The sequence below is a fragment of the Danio rerio genome, chromosome 20, assembly GCF_052040795.2.
Source record: "Danio rerio strain M-AB ecotype USA chromosome 20, GRCz13ab, whole genome shotgun sequence".
Taxonomy (NCBI): domain Eukaryota; kingdom Metazoa; phylum Chordata; class Actinopteri; order Cypriniformes; family Danionidae; genus Danio; species Danio rerio.
Genome location: NC_141040.1, coordinates 53,221,840 through 53,234,316, shown reverse-complemented (window position 1 = coordinate 53,234,316; position 12,477 = coordinate 53,221,840). Strand labels below are relative to the sequence as shown.

Sequence of the window (12,477 nt, the reverse complement as noted above, 5' to 3'; positions counted from 1 at the left end):
CCATAAAAGCGTACTGAACCAAACCATACCACTCAGTGGAAACGGGCCATAAAGCATGATCTTCAGTGTGTTTATCAGCTTGTTTATCAGGTAAAACTGCAGCAAAGTAAACACATCGCCACCACTAATTGTGTGGTAGAATGTCCATTCTGTCCATTGTGAATGAGCAATTCCATTCATATGTCAACCTTGCAATTAAAAAAATTAAAAAGTTTTTACCAAAAAAGCAAAACCTTTTCTTAGTCTTTGCGTAGGCTTGTATTCTAAATTACTCAAAAAATACTCAAAAATGTCTCTGTCAATGTTTTCAAACAATTTTATTTGATTTACCAAAGTCACAAATATGGAAATTTCACATCGGTCACATCCATAACGGAGAGATGTCACATCCATCATGACACTTTTTTCCTCATAAATGTAAAAAATGTCAAAAAAAATTAAATCAGTCATGTTTGTTCTATAGTGATCCAACTCTTTTGATTAGCATTGTTTCTTTTGGGTTGTGCAGTTTAATTCACTGAAATTCTACAAAGTATGTTGTATATTGTAAACTGACCAAAAAAAGTCAGTAACATCCATAATGCATGTTTATTTTCCTAATTTAAAATAGAAAATATGTTTACAGATTGATATTTTTGTGATCCAATAACTCTGCTGTTAGTATATTTTGGAAAACCTAAACAGATGTTTCAATATCATGTAAACATATACTTTCTTGTTTGTGAATTTACATGTTAAGGTTTTACTGCAAATGTCACATCCATTACGCTGGAATTGCTCAAATGTGAAAACGAAGATCGAAATATATGAAAAACATCTGTAGAATTCTTGAATTTTTGCTTTAAAATGAAGCAATTCGAACTGGTTATGTTGTTACTGTGAAACCCCAGTATGGGATGCATCTTATATTATCTGTAACGTGATCATTCCCGCACGCTGCACTGACTAATGATCATATACAGGAAATGTTCCTAAAAATTTTCGCAATAAGAGAAGGCATTTGGACTACACTGACAAAACGTAAAATTGCTACATTTCCTCATGAGATCGGACTGGATTCCACAGTGAAAAAATGAGATATGTCAACTAACAATTGAGCATTTTAAGATAAGGATTTGGAAAATATTGTCAGTACCCTAGCGAAAAAATTAATAAATAAATAAACATGAAGATAAAATTATGGATAGAATAACTGCTTTGTCACATTTAAATGTGGAGAATCTTTCCGACTCCACTGCTCTTTAATGGTTCTTTAACTTTCCGCCAATAGCTACAGACCTCCAAACCTTGTATGGCCTTCCGATTAGCTCAAAAACAGTGTGTAGGGTGCTTCAGGAATGGGTTCCCTTACAATGAGTTAGCTTTATGAGGTATATTTAAGTAATTTTGATTAAGTTAATATTAAGTGTTTCCTATAGGATTTCTCCCAGCTGTGGCAGCAGGTCTTTTACACAAATCTACCAACTAGCCTACCTATGGCGTTATTTCAATGACAAATGGAGAAATGTGGTGAGCGCAGTATATTACACGTCGAATCGCATTTATGTAACGTTAATACGAGCATGCCAATATCTGCTTGCGCACCGATTTCCTCGGCTTGTGCACAAAACTTCTTACATACCCTCATATACGCTATCAAGTGCAGATCTTCTGGTGCGCTCTCAAATAAACACTGCTGAAGTGCGATTTAGTGCGTGTATGTATTGAGTATGTCTCCAACATGTATTAGATTTGCTAGGAATATTTCTGAATGTCTCCTAATAGCCCTACAGAGCGGGATTAATGCATCCTGAAGTAAATTGAAACGGCAGTAAACGCCAGCAAGATAACGTTAAAGTCTTTGTATGCAGAATCCCAGACCTTTATCTATAAATAAAGTAGGGTTATGGAAACTGTGTTCATCTTAACTGAAAGCTATGTCGTGTCTGCTAGCCTCACGAATTGCGCACGAGTCAGTAAGTCAGTCTGTCTGTCAGCACGTCACCTTAAAGTGTTAAACAAATAGCGCACTATGATAACAGAAAAGTTCACCCTGTTATAATTCACTTAACTTTTAATGCATTTTGGTGCGATTATAACCCGCTTTTATATATATATAATTTATTTTTTTTTCAACAGTTCTGTCTGGTTTTCAAATCTGATTGGCTGATAGCCATGTGATATTCTGCAATATCAGAACTCCTACAGCCTCTTTACCCTTTGTGTATTACTCAGCCCACATACAGCCAGCAAAAAGCAGACACAACAGATCTAAAGTTTAAAAGATGCATGCTCAACTGTTTAACTTTCAGCTTATGATTTGAATCCAATGTGGAAAAAAATAGTTCCACATGCAAGAAACTCTCCAGGTTTGATGTTGTTTTTATATACACAATTATGTCGTCAAACTGTTGTATAAACGCAATATCACACTCGTAGCAGTGTGTACATTCTCTATTTTGAGGACCAAGTCTAATTTTTTGGTTTTAATCCATTTTAAGATAATTTTTAGGGGATTGTTGCAAGAATGTCAATATGGTGTAACCAAAAAAAATTGGTACCAAATAGTTTACCTTGTTTAAAAAATGTGAAAGCCACAATGAAACATTGTATCGGCTAGTTTGGCATAATTTTACATTAGACATATTTAATAGTAAATAAAGGTAAATATAGCACAATTGTTTTAAATATTATAATAATTTGGGGAATTTAGTCTGTAACCTCAAATTTCTGAAATGTCAAGATGGTGTAACCACCATTTATTGAGCCATTTTGTTAATATTGTGCACAAGACAGTTAGTCAGGAAATTGGATCACAGAGAAGAACTTTTGAGGTTACAGAAGTAACCCTTCGTTCCCCGAGGAGGGAAACGGAAGTGCTATAAAGTGGATTTGATCTTGGAAAATCAACGTATGGGATGTTTCGGTTCAGAAGCCGCTTGTCTGAAAGAGTATTGAACGGGCCAATGAATGCAATGAATTGGCAGCGTAAGCTTTGGAGCGAGCAAACGCCATCCTTTTAAGCTGAAGAGACTTTCAAACAGCTAGGGGACAGTCATTATGGCGACGGAGTATAGCACTTCCGTTCACCTCCGGGGGAACGAAGGGTTACTTCTGTAACCTTAAACATTCCCCTTCGGTTGGGGAACTTCAGTGCTATAAAGTGGATTTGATCTTGGAAAATCCACGTATGGGAGAACTATGGAAAACGCCATAATGACTGCACCTTACCAGCGCCCCCGATGAGGGGATAGTCAAGCAAGCGTGACGCACACCCATCATGGGAGGCGCGGTCCTCCAACGTGTCCCTGGTCCTAACTTATCCCACTTCAACAGAAGTTTTACGGATTTAGATACATTTTTTGGGAAGTCGTGAGCGTCTAGATAATTCTAGGAAATACGACAGTACGTTGGGAAGCGTGCAATCCCAATAGGGAGGACGCTGCAGAGGCCATCCGCTACCCAAGGGGGGAATAGATGGCAGAATTCACATATGGACTAGCCCTAAGAAGGGGGAGTACGCATAGAAAAAAGTGGTTAGCGGAGAGGGAAGACACGGGTCCACCCAGGGGAGCGGACTTAACCGTAGCGAAATAAGCATATGGGATCGCCTAGTGGGGATCACGCATAGCAGGCACCTACACAGCAAATTCATCAGAGTTAAATTCTCGGTGTTGAAGCATTTCAGAGTAAAGTGTTGACGTTAAAGAGTTAGATTTTGATAAATGAATATAATTAGAGTTAGAATTGATTTTATTCAGTGCGAAATCAAGGAGTTATCTTTTCAACACTTGGTGGTGTTATTTCCACCATCCGGGAATTCATGCAGCCCCAGTCACTGAAGAATTTTCCAGACGCCATTTGGTGAGTCAAACTACCTAAATATTGGTATTTTACTGACTTTCTTTAAGGAAATACAGTTGTAAACATATTGTTAAGTTAATAACTTAAGAATGGAGTGACAGTTTTAAACTTCTGTGGTTCATTCATGGTCGTTTGTGTATCTAGCTTAACTGCATTACTATTGACTTCTTTTCAAGAATGTTTTTATATGTGCTCACGCATACATAGTGCATAAAACATCAAATGTACATGTTCAACACATTTCTGTCACGCTTAATGCCATTTTGTGCGTTGTGGTTGTTACCCATTTGTAAAATAAAATCGACACTTCTCCTTTAATTCGAAGCAAACTAGCGAGGGAATCCCCGGAGCGCCTAGCCTACTCTGCCCGGATGCTAACGGCAACACAGGACGGTTTCCATAAGCTCTGGAGAGTTTCTAAAACATATCTGGTGAGTAAATGAACATATGCTTACTTGTAAAAGGCTTCCTGACTAAAACATATGATTGTTTGTTATTAGTGTATGTTAATTTGGTTATTTTAAACACCGCGGCCCTTTTAAACTGGTTCATTCGTGGCCGTCCATATACCGTTAGTCCATAGACGTGATAACGTACGCATGAATTATATTAAGTGTTGACAACCATTAAAGTCGGAATGTTAACATTAATGTCTTTAAATGACCGCGTTTGCACTTTCTCAAACATTTAACGTTACAGAAGTCTCCCGGAAGTTGCGGGACTAACGTTAACGTTATCCCGCAAATGCACAGAGACTCCCAGATGCCCAAGTAGATGCCCGCAAATGAATGATAATCTCCCGGAAATCGCGCGTCTCCCGCCCGGTCATTAAACACTTTGCACACCCCTCTCCACCGCATCCCTCCCAGCTCTTCAGGTACGTCGCGCGCAAGTCACCCCCACCGCTCTTCAGGTACGTCGCGCGCAACTCATCCCATTGCTCTTCAGGTTCTCATCTCTCCCGCTACCTCCCGCAAATCAACTCTGTATCCCCCGAAAATTACTTTTCCCAACTCGGGATGTCTGACGTTAGTAAGTTAGGCTATTTGTGTAGTCAGGAACATCTTAGTCAAGCTTTTTCTCCCGCATGATATTGTGCTTAAAACTAGGCTAAACTTAGCATGTACTGTACACAACATTTCCGTTTTATTTAAGACAATTTAGTGCGTTGTAAACAGCCACCTGTCTGTAAAATTAATCAACTGATTCATATTTGAGCAGCCTAATGATGATACAGGTTTGATTTGTAGATTTACTATCAATAATCAACATCTGAATCAAAAGATATCTGAAAAAGTGTGAGGCATACTTTGTGATGTTTATCTCTCTTTTTTATCTAAAGGTTATGCATATGTGTTAGATACTAATGTGTTGTTGTTTTTTAACAGCCACAGTTCTCTATACAATAACACAAGACCCTGTGACGGTGGCTGATTAGAGACGGATGGTGTATTATAGTTGGTGGAATGATCAAGCACACCTTCTTGGTCATATGTGGTGATAATAATGAAGGTATGTTTGATAAAGTTCTGTATTTGTTTCACAAAGCTGAGAGGGTATTAGAGCATTAAAGCATAACAAATGACATTAAGGTGATAAGTTTTGTATTGTGGGTGAACTGTTACTTAAATAATGTTTTGCTCTTTGCTTTGCACTTTTCCTCTTCTGCTTATCCTAATATTTAAGATTATATTTGGACCTGAAACATCTGCTAGACTCCAGGAAAGGTGGCGTCAATACTGGACCTGAAAGGCTAACAAGTTGAATCTGGTAAAGAAACACGCACGCACGCACACACACACACATACACACACACGCACGCACACGCTTACCGAAAACTGTAAAGTTTATGAATATTTTTTACACTGTGGCCAATATTTTGGGGAAGTCAGCATCACTAAATGATATAAAAGGTTTTAAGCTCCTCTAAATTTTGCTCCAAGTGTTGTGTTAAATTGAGGATTCTGGACAGACAGCTGCTTGTTTTTCCAGTTCTAGTCATAGTGGTTAACCTAATTGTTTTTGGAGATCCAACAGTGATGTATGTGTTTTTTCTACTTTTCCATATCCTGTCACCTCAACCAGCTGGGAGAGTCAAGTTGTGGATCATCATGAAGATTTTCAAAAGGTGAGTTTAGATTTCTTGAATGTTTTGTTTACTTTAAATGTTCTTTTAAATATATCATAGAATTTGATTGCAATTTGTTTTCAAACATTTTTTTAGCCATGCTGGAGTCTTGAAGAGTTCTTAGATGAGCATCACCCTATATCCATGTATCAGGAACCACCAGACGAGCGATCAGCAGCTACTACTGTACATCGTCATGTATATAAAGGTCATCCTGTGGCTGGGAAGCACATCTTTCACAGGACATGCTTGATGAGATTTCCTAGCTCCAGTTTGTTTTCACACAAGTTTACAGCATTTATACCTTCATTTAAACTGCTGTGTTTGATATGGAGGACCAAGGAAACACCAGAAGTGAAAGATTTGCACGCCAAGTTGTTTAAAATGTAATTTCAGAAGAAAACTATGAGTGACGCTATGAACTTTCAAATGGCTCTGATGAAACATCAAGTTTGGACTAAAGGACTGAAACAGCCTTTTTGAGCACTGGTCATACATATTTTGTTGATACTGTCTGTACTAATAAAACATTTAAAGCATATTTGACATTGTTGCATTTTAAAAACTGAATGAATTGTTGAAGTGGTGAATGTTTTCAAATAAAATGTTTTTTCTTTTGTAATTTACAGTCTATTTGACCTTTTTACCATATTTACACTCGAGAGTTGAATAAAATAACAATATAATACACCAGGCGGTGTTAAATATAGTTACATTTTTAACTCTGCCCAGAGTGAAAATTAACCCTTACTTCGGTGTCAATGTGCCAACCCTTTTGAAAGTGTTGATTTAACTCTGTTTTGAGTGGACCCCATGAGACACTTTCAAAGTGTTGAAATTAACACCCATAGAGTTGTTTTGGGTCCCCATATTTTGCTGTGTATACCCAAAACGCGGGCTGACCAGCGGGCAGACCAACAACGTAGTGGGCCAGCAAGTGACTCCTCCGCTGAGTCAGTGCTGGGGGCCACGGAGGAATCTGCAGGGCTCACCTGACGGGGAACTTTACTGACAGATAAAAAGGCGCACGTATCTCCGTGTTAGGGAGAATGGCGCAGCAAGCGTGTCTCAACATCCTACCGAATTGTTTCCTCAATCACCAAAGGGTTACCTAATACCCTTGATGAAACCCGCTCCACTCGCAGATTGTAAAACCTAGCAAATGTGTTGGGTGTCGCCCAGCCCGCACCTCTACAGATGTCTGTTAGAGAGGTGCCACGTGCGCGCCCGAGAGGATGCGATGCTCCGAGTGGAGTGCGCACGCACTCTCGGGGGACGCGGCTCACCTCGGCTCTGATAAGCGAGAGAAAGGCATCCACAATCCAGTGGGAAACTTAATTTTGATACAACACTTCCCTGCTGCCAACCGCCATAACAGACGAAGAGCTGCTCAGATGATCTAAACTCTGAGTGCGGTCCGGATAATACGCAAGACGCGAACTGGACAATAAAGAAAGGGCTGGGTCTGCCTCCTCCGAGGGCAGCGCTTGCAGGCTCACTACCTGGTATTAAAACGGAGTGGTAGGAACCTTGGGCACATATCGCGGGCGGGGTCTCAGGACGTGAGAGAAAGCCAGCCCAATTACAGGCACGAGTCACTGACCGAAAAATGCCTCCGGGTCCCCGACCCTCTAATCAATATCAACGCGACCAGCAGAGCTGTCTTCAGGGACAGAAAGATACTGAGTCGAGGATCGAAGGGATCTGACGCAGCTCGTGTAACGAGGGCGAGATCCTAAGAGGGCATGAGAGGGGGTGGGGTGGATTAATTCACCTAGCGCCCCTGAGAAACCGGATGATGAGGTTATGCGTTCCCACGGTGCCGCCAGCCACCGCGTCATGAGAGCGGAGATGGCAGCCACGTTACCTTGAGTGTGGAGGGCGACAGCCTGCTCTCCAGCTTCTCTCGGCGTAAAGTAACTGCGCGAGCAGGCTCACTGGGGAAAACGCGTATTTGCGCATGCCCTGAGGCCAGCTGTAAGCCAGTGCATCCGTGCTGAGAGTACTCGGTCAGGGAAAAGAACAACTGGCAATGAGCGATCGCGGGGGAAGCAACAGATTGATCTGGGCTTCCCCGAATCGTGCCCATATCAGCTGAACAGACTCGGGGTGGAGTCTCCATTCTCCAGGACGTAAGGCTGCCGTGAGAGCGCATCGGCTGCACGGTTGAGCTTGTCTGAATATGAATGGCGTGCAGCGATTTCAGCCGCGGATGACTCCAGAGGAGCAGACGGCGGGCGAGCTGAGACATGCGGCGAGAGCACATACCCCCCATAAGGTTGATATACGCCGCCGCCACCGTACTGTCCGTCCTGACCAGCACGTGTTGCCGCTCTAGCACCGGAAAAAAATGGTGGAGAGCGAGGAACACTGCCAACAGCTCCAGGCGATATGCCAATGCAACTGGGTCCGCAGCCGCATGCCCGCAATGCACAGCCCCCCAGCCCGTGTTGGAAGCGTCTGTTGAAACGACAACAAGACTGGACACCTGTCCTAGAGGCACTCAGGCCTGTAAGAACGAGGGGTCGCTCCAAGGGCTGAGGGCGCGGCGACACAGCACAGTAACAGAGACTCGGTGCGCGCGCATGCCATGCGCGTCTGGGGACTCGATCGTGAAGCCAGACTTTGTCGACTTCGCGCATATCAGCTGGGGGTGGCGCTCCTGGATCACTAGTGTGGACATCGTCCTCCAAAACGCACACGCAGCAGACTTAGCTTAGTCGGCGGCGGTGCGACGCTCATAAGCCTGGGTTGGACCCACCCTCGTGCAGCTTGGCCAGCGCCTGGCCCGCAGCCTTGTAAGCTCTAGCTCCGAGGGAGGCAGATAACTTACAGGCTTTGGATGGAAGATGAGGCGGACCCCGCCAAGAAGAGGCGCCGCACGGATTAACCGCCATCGCGCACTCAACCTGAGGAATCGCCACATACCCCCTGGCCGTTCCACCGTCAAGAGTGATGAGCTGGAAAAAAAAGTGCCCTCAAGACCGCGTGAGCCTACTGTGCACCTCCGGGAAGAAGGGGATGCCCCTCTAGTCGGTCCGGCCGCGGAGCTGGGGAATAAACCATCTCCAACCCACGGCCGAAGCAGCCCGGGAAAGCACGGTGTTACATATTGAGTAACATTAATTTTGACAATGCAAGTGTGTATTGTTCCTGTGTGTGTTTCCTCCATTATCTATCTCTTTCTCTCTCTCCACATGAGCGGAGATCAGGTGCAGCTGTGAGAGGGGCGGCGCCAGCTATAAAGGCACGCCGTTGACGCTCTTCATCGAGTTCTCTTCCTGTTTCCCCTAGCTTTTGTGTGTGTCTGAGCAGTTCGCTCTGAGTTCTCTGTGCGGCAGTGATCTGTCTGAAACCTTTTTTTTCAAAGTAATCCAGTGAGATACTCTGTTAAATACGGTAATAGGACGGAAACCTGCATTAGCGGTGGCTGATTGTTTAATGCCTTTCTCCAACCCTGTTTTAAAGTCATCTGGTGAGATACTCTGTTAAATACGGTACTAGGACGGTATCATGTGTTAGCTGTGGCTAATTTTTACCTTAATGCTGAATGATCAACGGGAAGGCCCTTTTTCTTTTGTCCAGTTTTCTCCTGTTTTGTGGTTAGTTGTGGAGGTTAGAATTGTATGCTTTATTTATGGAATTTTATTTTTGGTATAGGTAAGAGGTTTAATATTAGGTAGCGTACCCTGTTTTGTTTGTTGTTTTGGCCTTTTTGTTTCCTGATTCTGATTTTGATGTTTTTGTTTAATAAATCTGATACCCTTTATTGACAACTTGGCCTGTGTGTGTGTGCTTGGGGGAACAGGAACGGGGACTCCGGGTGACCACTTTTTATAGAGGTCATCCTTAAACTTATGTGCGTAGCGGGGTGCATCCGCTACGTAACAACAGCTAACATGTCCGTTTCAGGATCCGTTTTGACAGCGCTCACCTGCCCAGAGGGGGCGAGCGGGTCTGGATCATCATCGGACAATGAAAGCCCACCCTCCGATGCCGCGGTGGACGTCTTGTCTCCGGTGTCATCGAGCATAAGGGCTACCATCTGTTAGACGGATCGCTTCCCCCGTCCGAAGCTTGGATGGAGCGCTTGGAGGAGCGGGAGGTCCGCGGGCCCGTGGGCGACGGATTATCTTTCGCTGAAACCCTCAGATCTGCCCGAGTGCCCGCTGCAGAGCAGGGGACAACTAGGGTGGTTTGCCCTTTTGCAAAGGCTATCCGCAATCCAGAAACGCACAGTCGGAGCGCCGTCCTGAAAAGGACGTGCTGCACGACTGTGTTGCTCTTTCTGTAAAGTTTGCAACTTAATACGCACTGCTTTGGAGGACCAAACCCAAAGAACGCCAGGCAAGGTCTGCCGCTGCGTGTACACACTCTGGACCGGGAGAATGCTCTCGTTCGCTCGGAATCACTAGATCACAGCCGGAGGAACCCTCATCGACTCGATCAGAAAGTCTCTGAAGCGAAAAGGATGGCATTTACTTGCTCCACCTGTGCTTATATGCGGACAGAATTGGCAATGAAGCACACGTGCGCAAGCTTACGCTGCCAATTCATTGGCATTCATTGGCCCTTCCATACTCTTTCAGACAAGTTTCAGACATTTCCAGCTTGGTCTGAGCTGGCCAGGTTGGGTAATGACCAGCTAAAACCAGCTAAGACCAGCCAGGAAATGGCTGAAACCAGCCTGGTGAAGGATTCGGATTTCTGCTTTCCAATCAGTCTCATCATGGACCAACGTTTATCGTTTTTATCATCCTGTTTCTCAATATTTTTATTAAATATTTTAGACTTGATGGCATCTAAACAGTGACATTGGCTAAGTCACTAACCACAACAGGTCAGATTATTTGGGAAAGAAATAGTTAAATAAATAAATAAATAAGTTCTTAAATAACATGTTAGTCGGTTACCATTAGATAGTAGTGGCCACAAAAGTCAGACAAGATACCTAGAAATAGCAGAGCGGCCTAGGAACTCAACTTCTGCTGACAAAACTGCAAACTATCTTCAGTAAACTTCATTTATTTATTTAAATCTCTGACTCTGGCTCTTCTTCATCTGACAGACTGCTTATTCTTTGGGTTAAACTGTATACCATCCCAACACTGGAAATGGCCAAACCCCCTCTAAAACCAGGCTGACCAGCTACAGACTGATTTCACTGATTAAAAGCATAATCGAGGCTGCGGTGGGAAGAAACCCGAAAGTATCGCTTGGAGTAATAGGAACGTTGTGTAGCTGTATATCTTATTAGCTAAGAGAAAGCGACACAAATTTATAATTTCACCGCCAAGTGACCCCATGGTCCGTTCTGAATGAATGGTGAAAACCTTTTCTTTCCCAAAAACACGTTTTAGACGTCATTTATTAAACTCAAATTAACTAACTGATTCTTTCACTTTATTAAGACTTGTCACGATATTGAATTTTGGCGCTGATTTGTCATTGTGTTCATGTGCTCAACAGAAATGACTGTGATTGGCCGATATGGTAATCAGTTTACAGAGTACAAACACAGACGAGCGATTCGCTTGATGACTCGACTGATCTTCGTGGCTGCTTCGCGCTCCAGTGTCTGTGTATCTGTGTTTGCACTGGGTGAAGAGCAGTGATCTGATGACCTTCACAACCAATCACAGTCATTTCTGTTGAGCATCGGTGAATACTCTGGCAAATCAGCGGTTTTTATGAATGCGGTCAGCGGCGCTTGAATGTTAGCGGGAAATGGACATTTTTAAAACTCCAGTACCGGGACAACACTGTTACAGGCAACATGAGGGTGTGCTCCAGAGGACTGCATTGTTTTATCACTCACCGGGTTATATAGGCTAAAGGAGGGAAGCGTCCCCACTGTGTTTAACTGCTGCCATGAACTGAAACCTTGGAGTACACTTAAGCATATTACTCCTAAAGAGATTGTGATGTTGTTTGGTGCCTAATCTGCTTTTAATAGTTTAAATTAAACTGAACTGAATTATTTTAAAGTGATGTTTACACCATTTCTGCATTTTGAAATGTTTACAGTGCCGGTCTTATACATCTTCCCACCGCAGCCTCGCTTTGGTACTTTAAAATGACCAGCTTAGACTTGTTTAAGCCTCTTTTGTTTTTCCCCAGAGCTGGTGTAGCTGGTGTATATATATATATATATATATATATATATATATATATATATATATATATATATATATATATATATATATATATATGTATTGTTCGTGTAGCTGGGATTAATTTATTTAAATGTATATTTCACCCAAAAATGAAAATTGACTCATTAATTATTGACCATTAAGTGGAAGATAGTCTGAAAAAAGCTGAAAACCTGTAACCATTGACATCTACATTAGGAAAACAAATACTACTGTAGTCAGTGGTTACAGGTTTAGAACAAGTGTAGGATGAGCAAATGATGACAGAATTGGTGAACTAATCCCTTGTGCATTTAATAACAAACATTGTAGTACATTGCATTGTTGATAAAACATGCTCACTTACAAGTA

At 42.6% G+C, this 12,477-nt stretch overlaps 1 protein-coding gene and 1 long non-coding RNA gene across 4 annotated transcripts in view; one reads left to right on the top strand and one right to left on the bottom strand.

Moving 5' to 3' along the window:
- The window catches only part of cd109 (CD109 molecule), a 153,144-nt gene that overhangs the window by 38,709 nt on the left and 101,958 nt on the right, over positions 1-12,477 (bottom strand). The window lies entirely within an intron of this gene.
- On the top strand, positions 4,168-6,591 carry LOC147839495 (uncharacterized). The gene is made up of 5 exons (XR_015519063.1): positions 4,168-4,274; positions 5,232-5,355; positions 5,530-5,613; positions 5,929-5,971; positions 6,068-6,591. It is a non-coding gene; the product is annotated as an uncharacterized LOC147839495 (long non-coding RNA).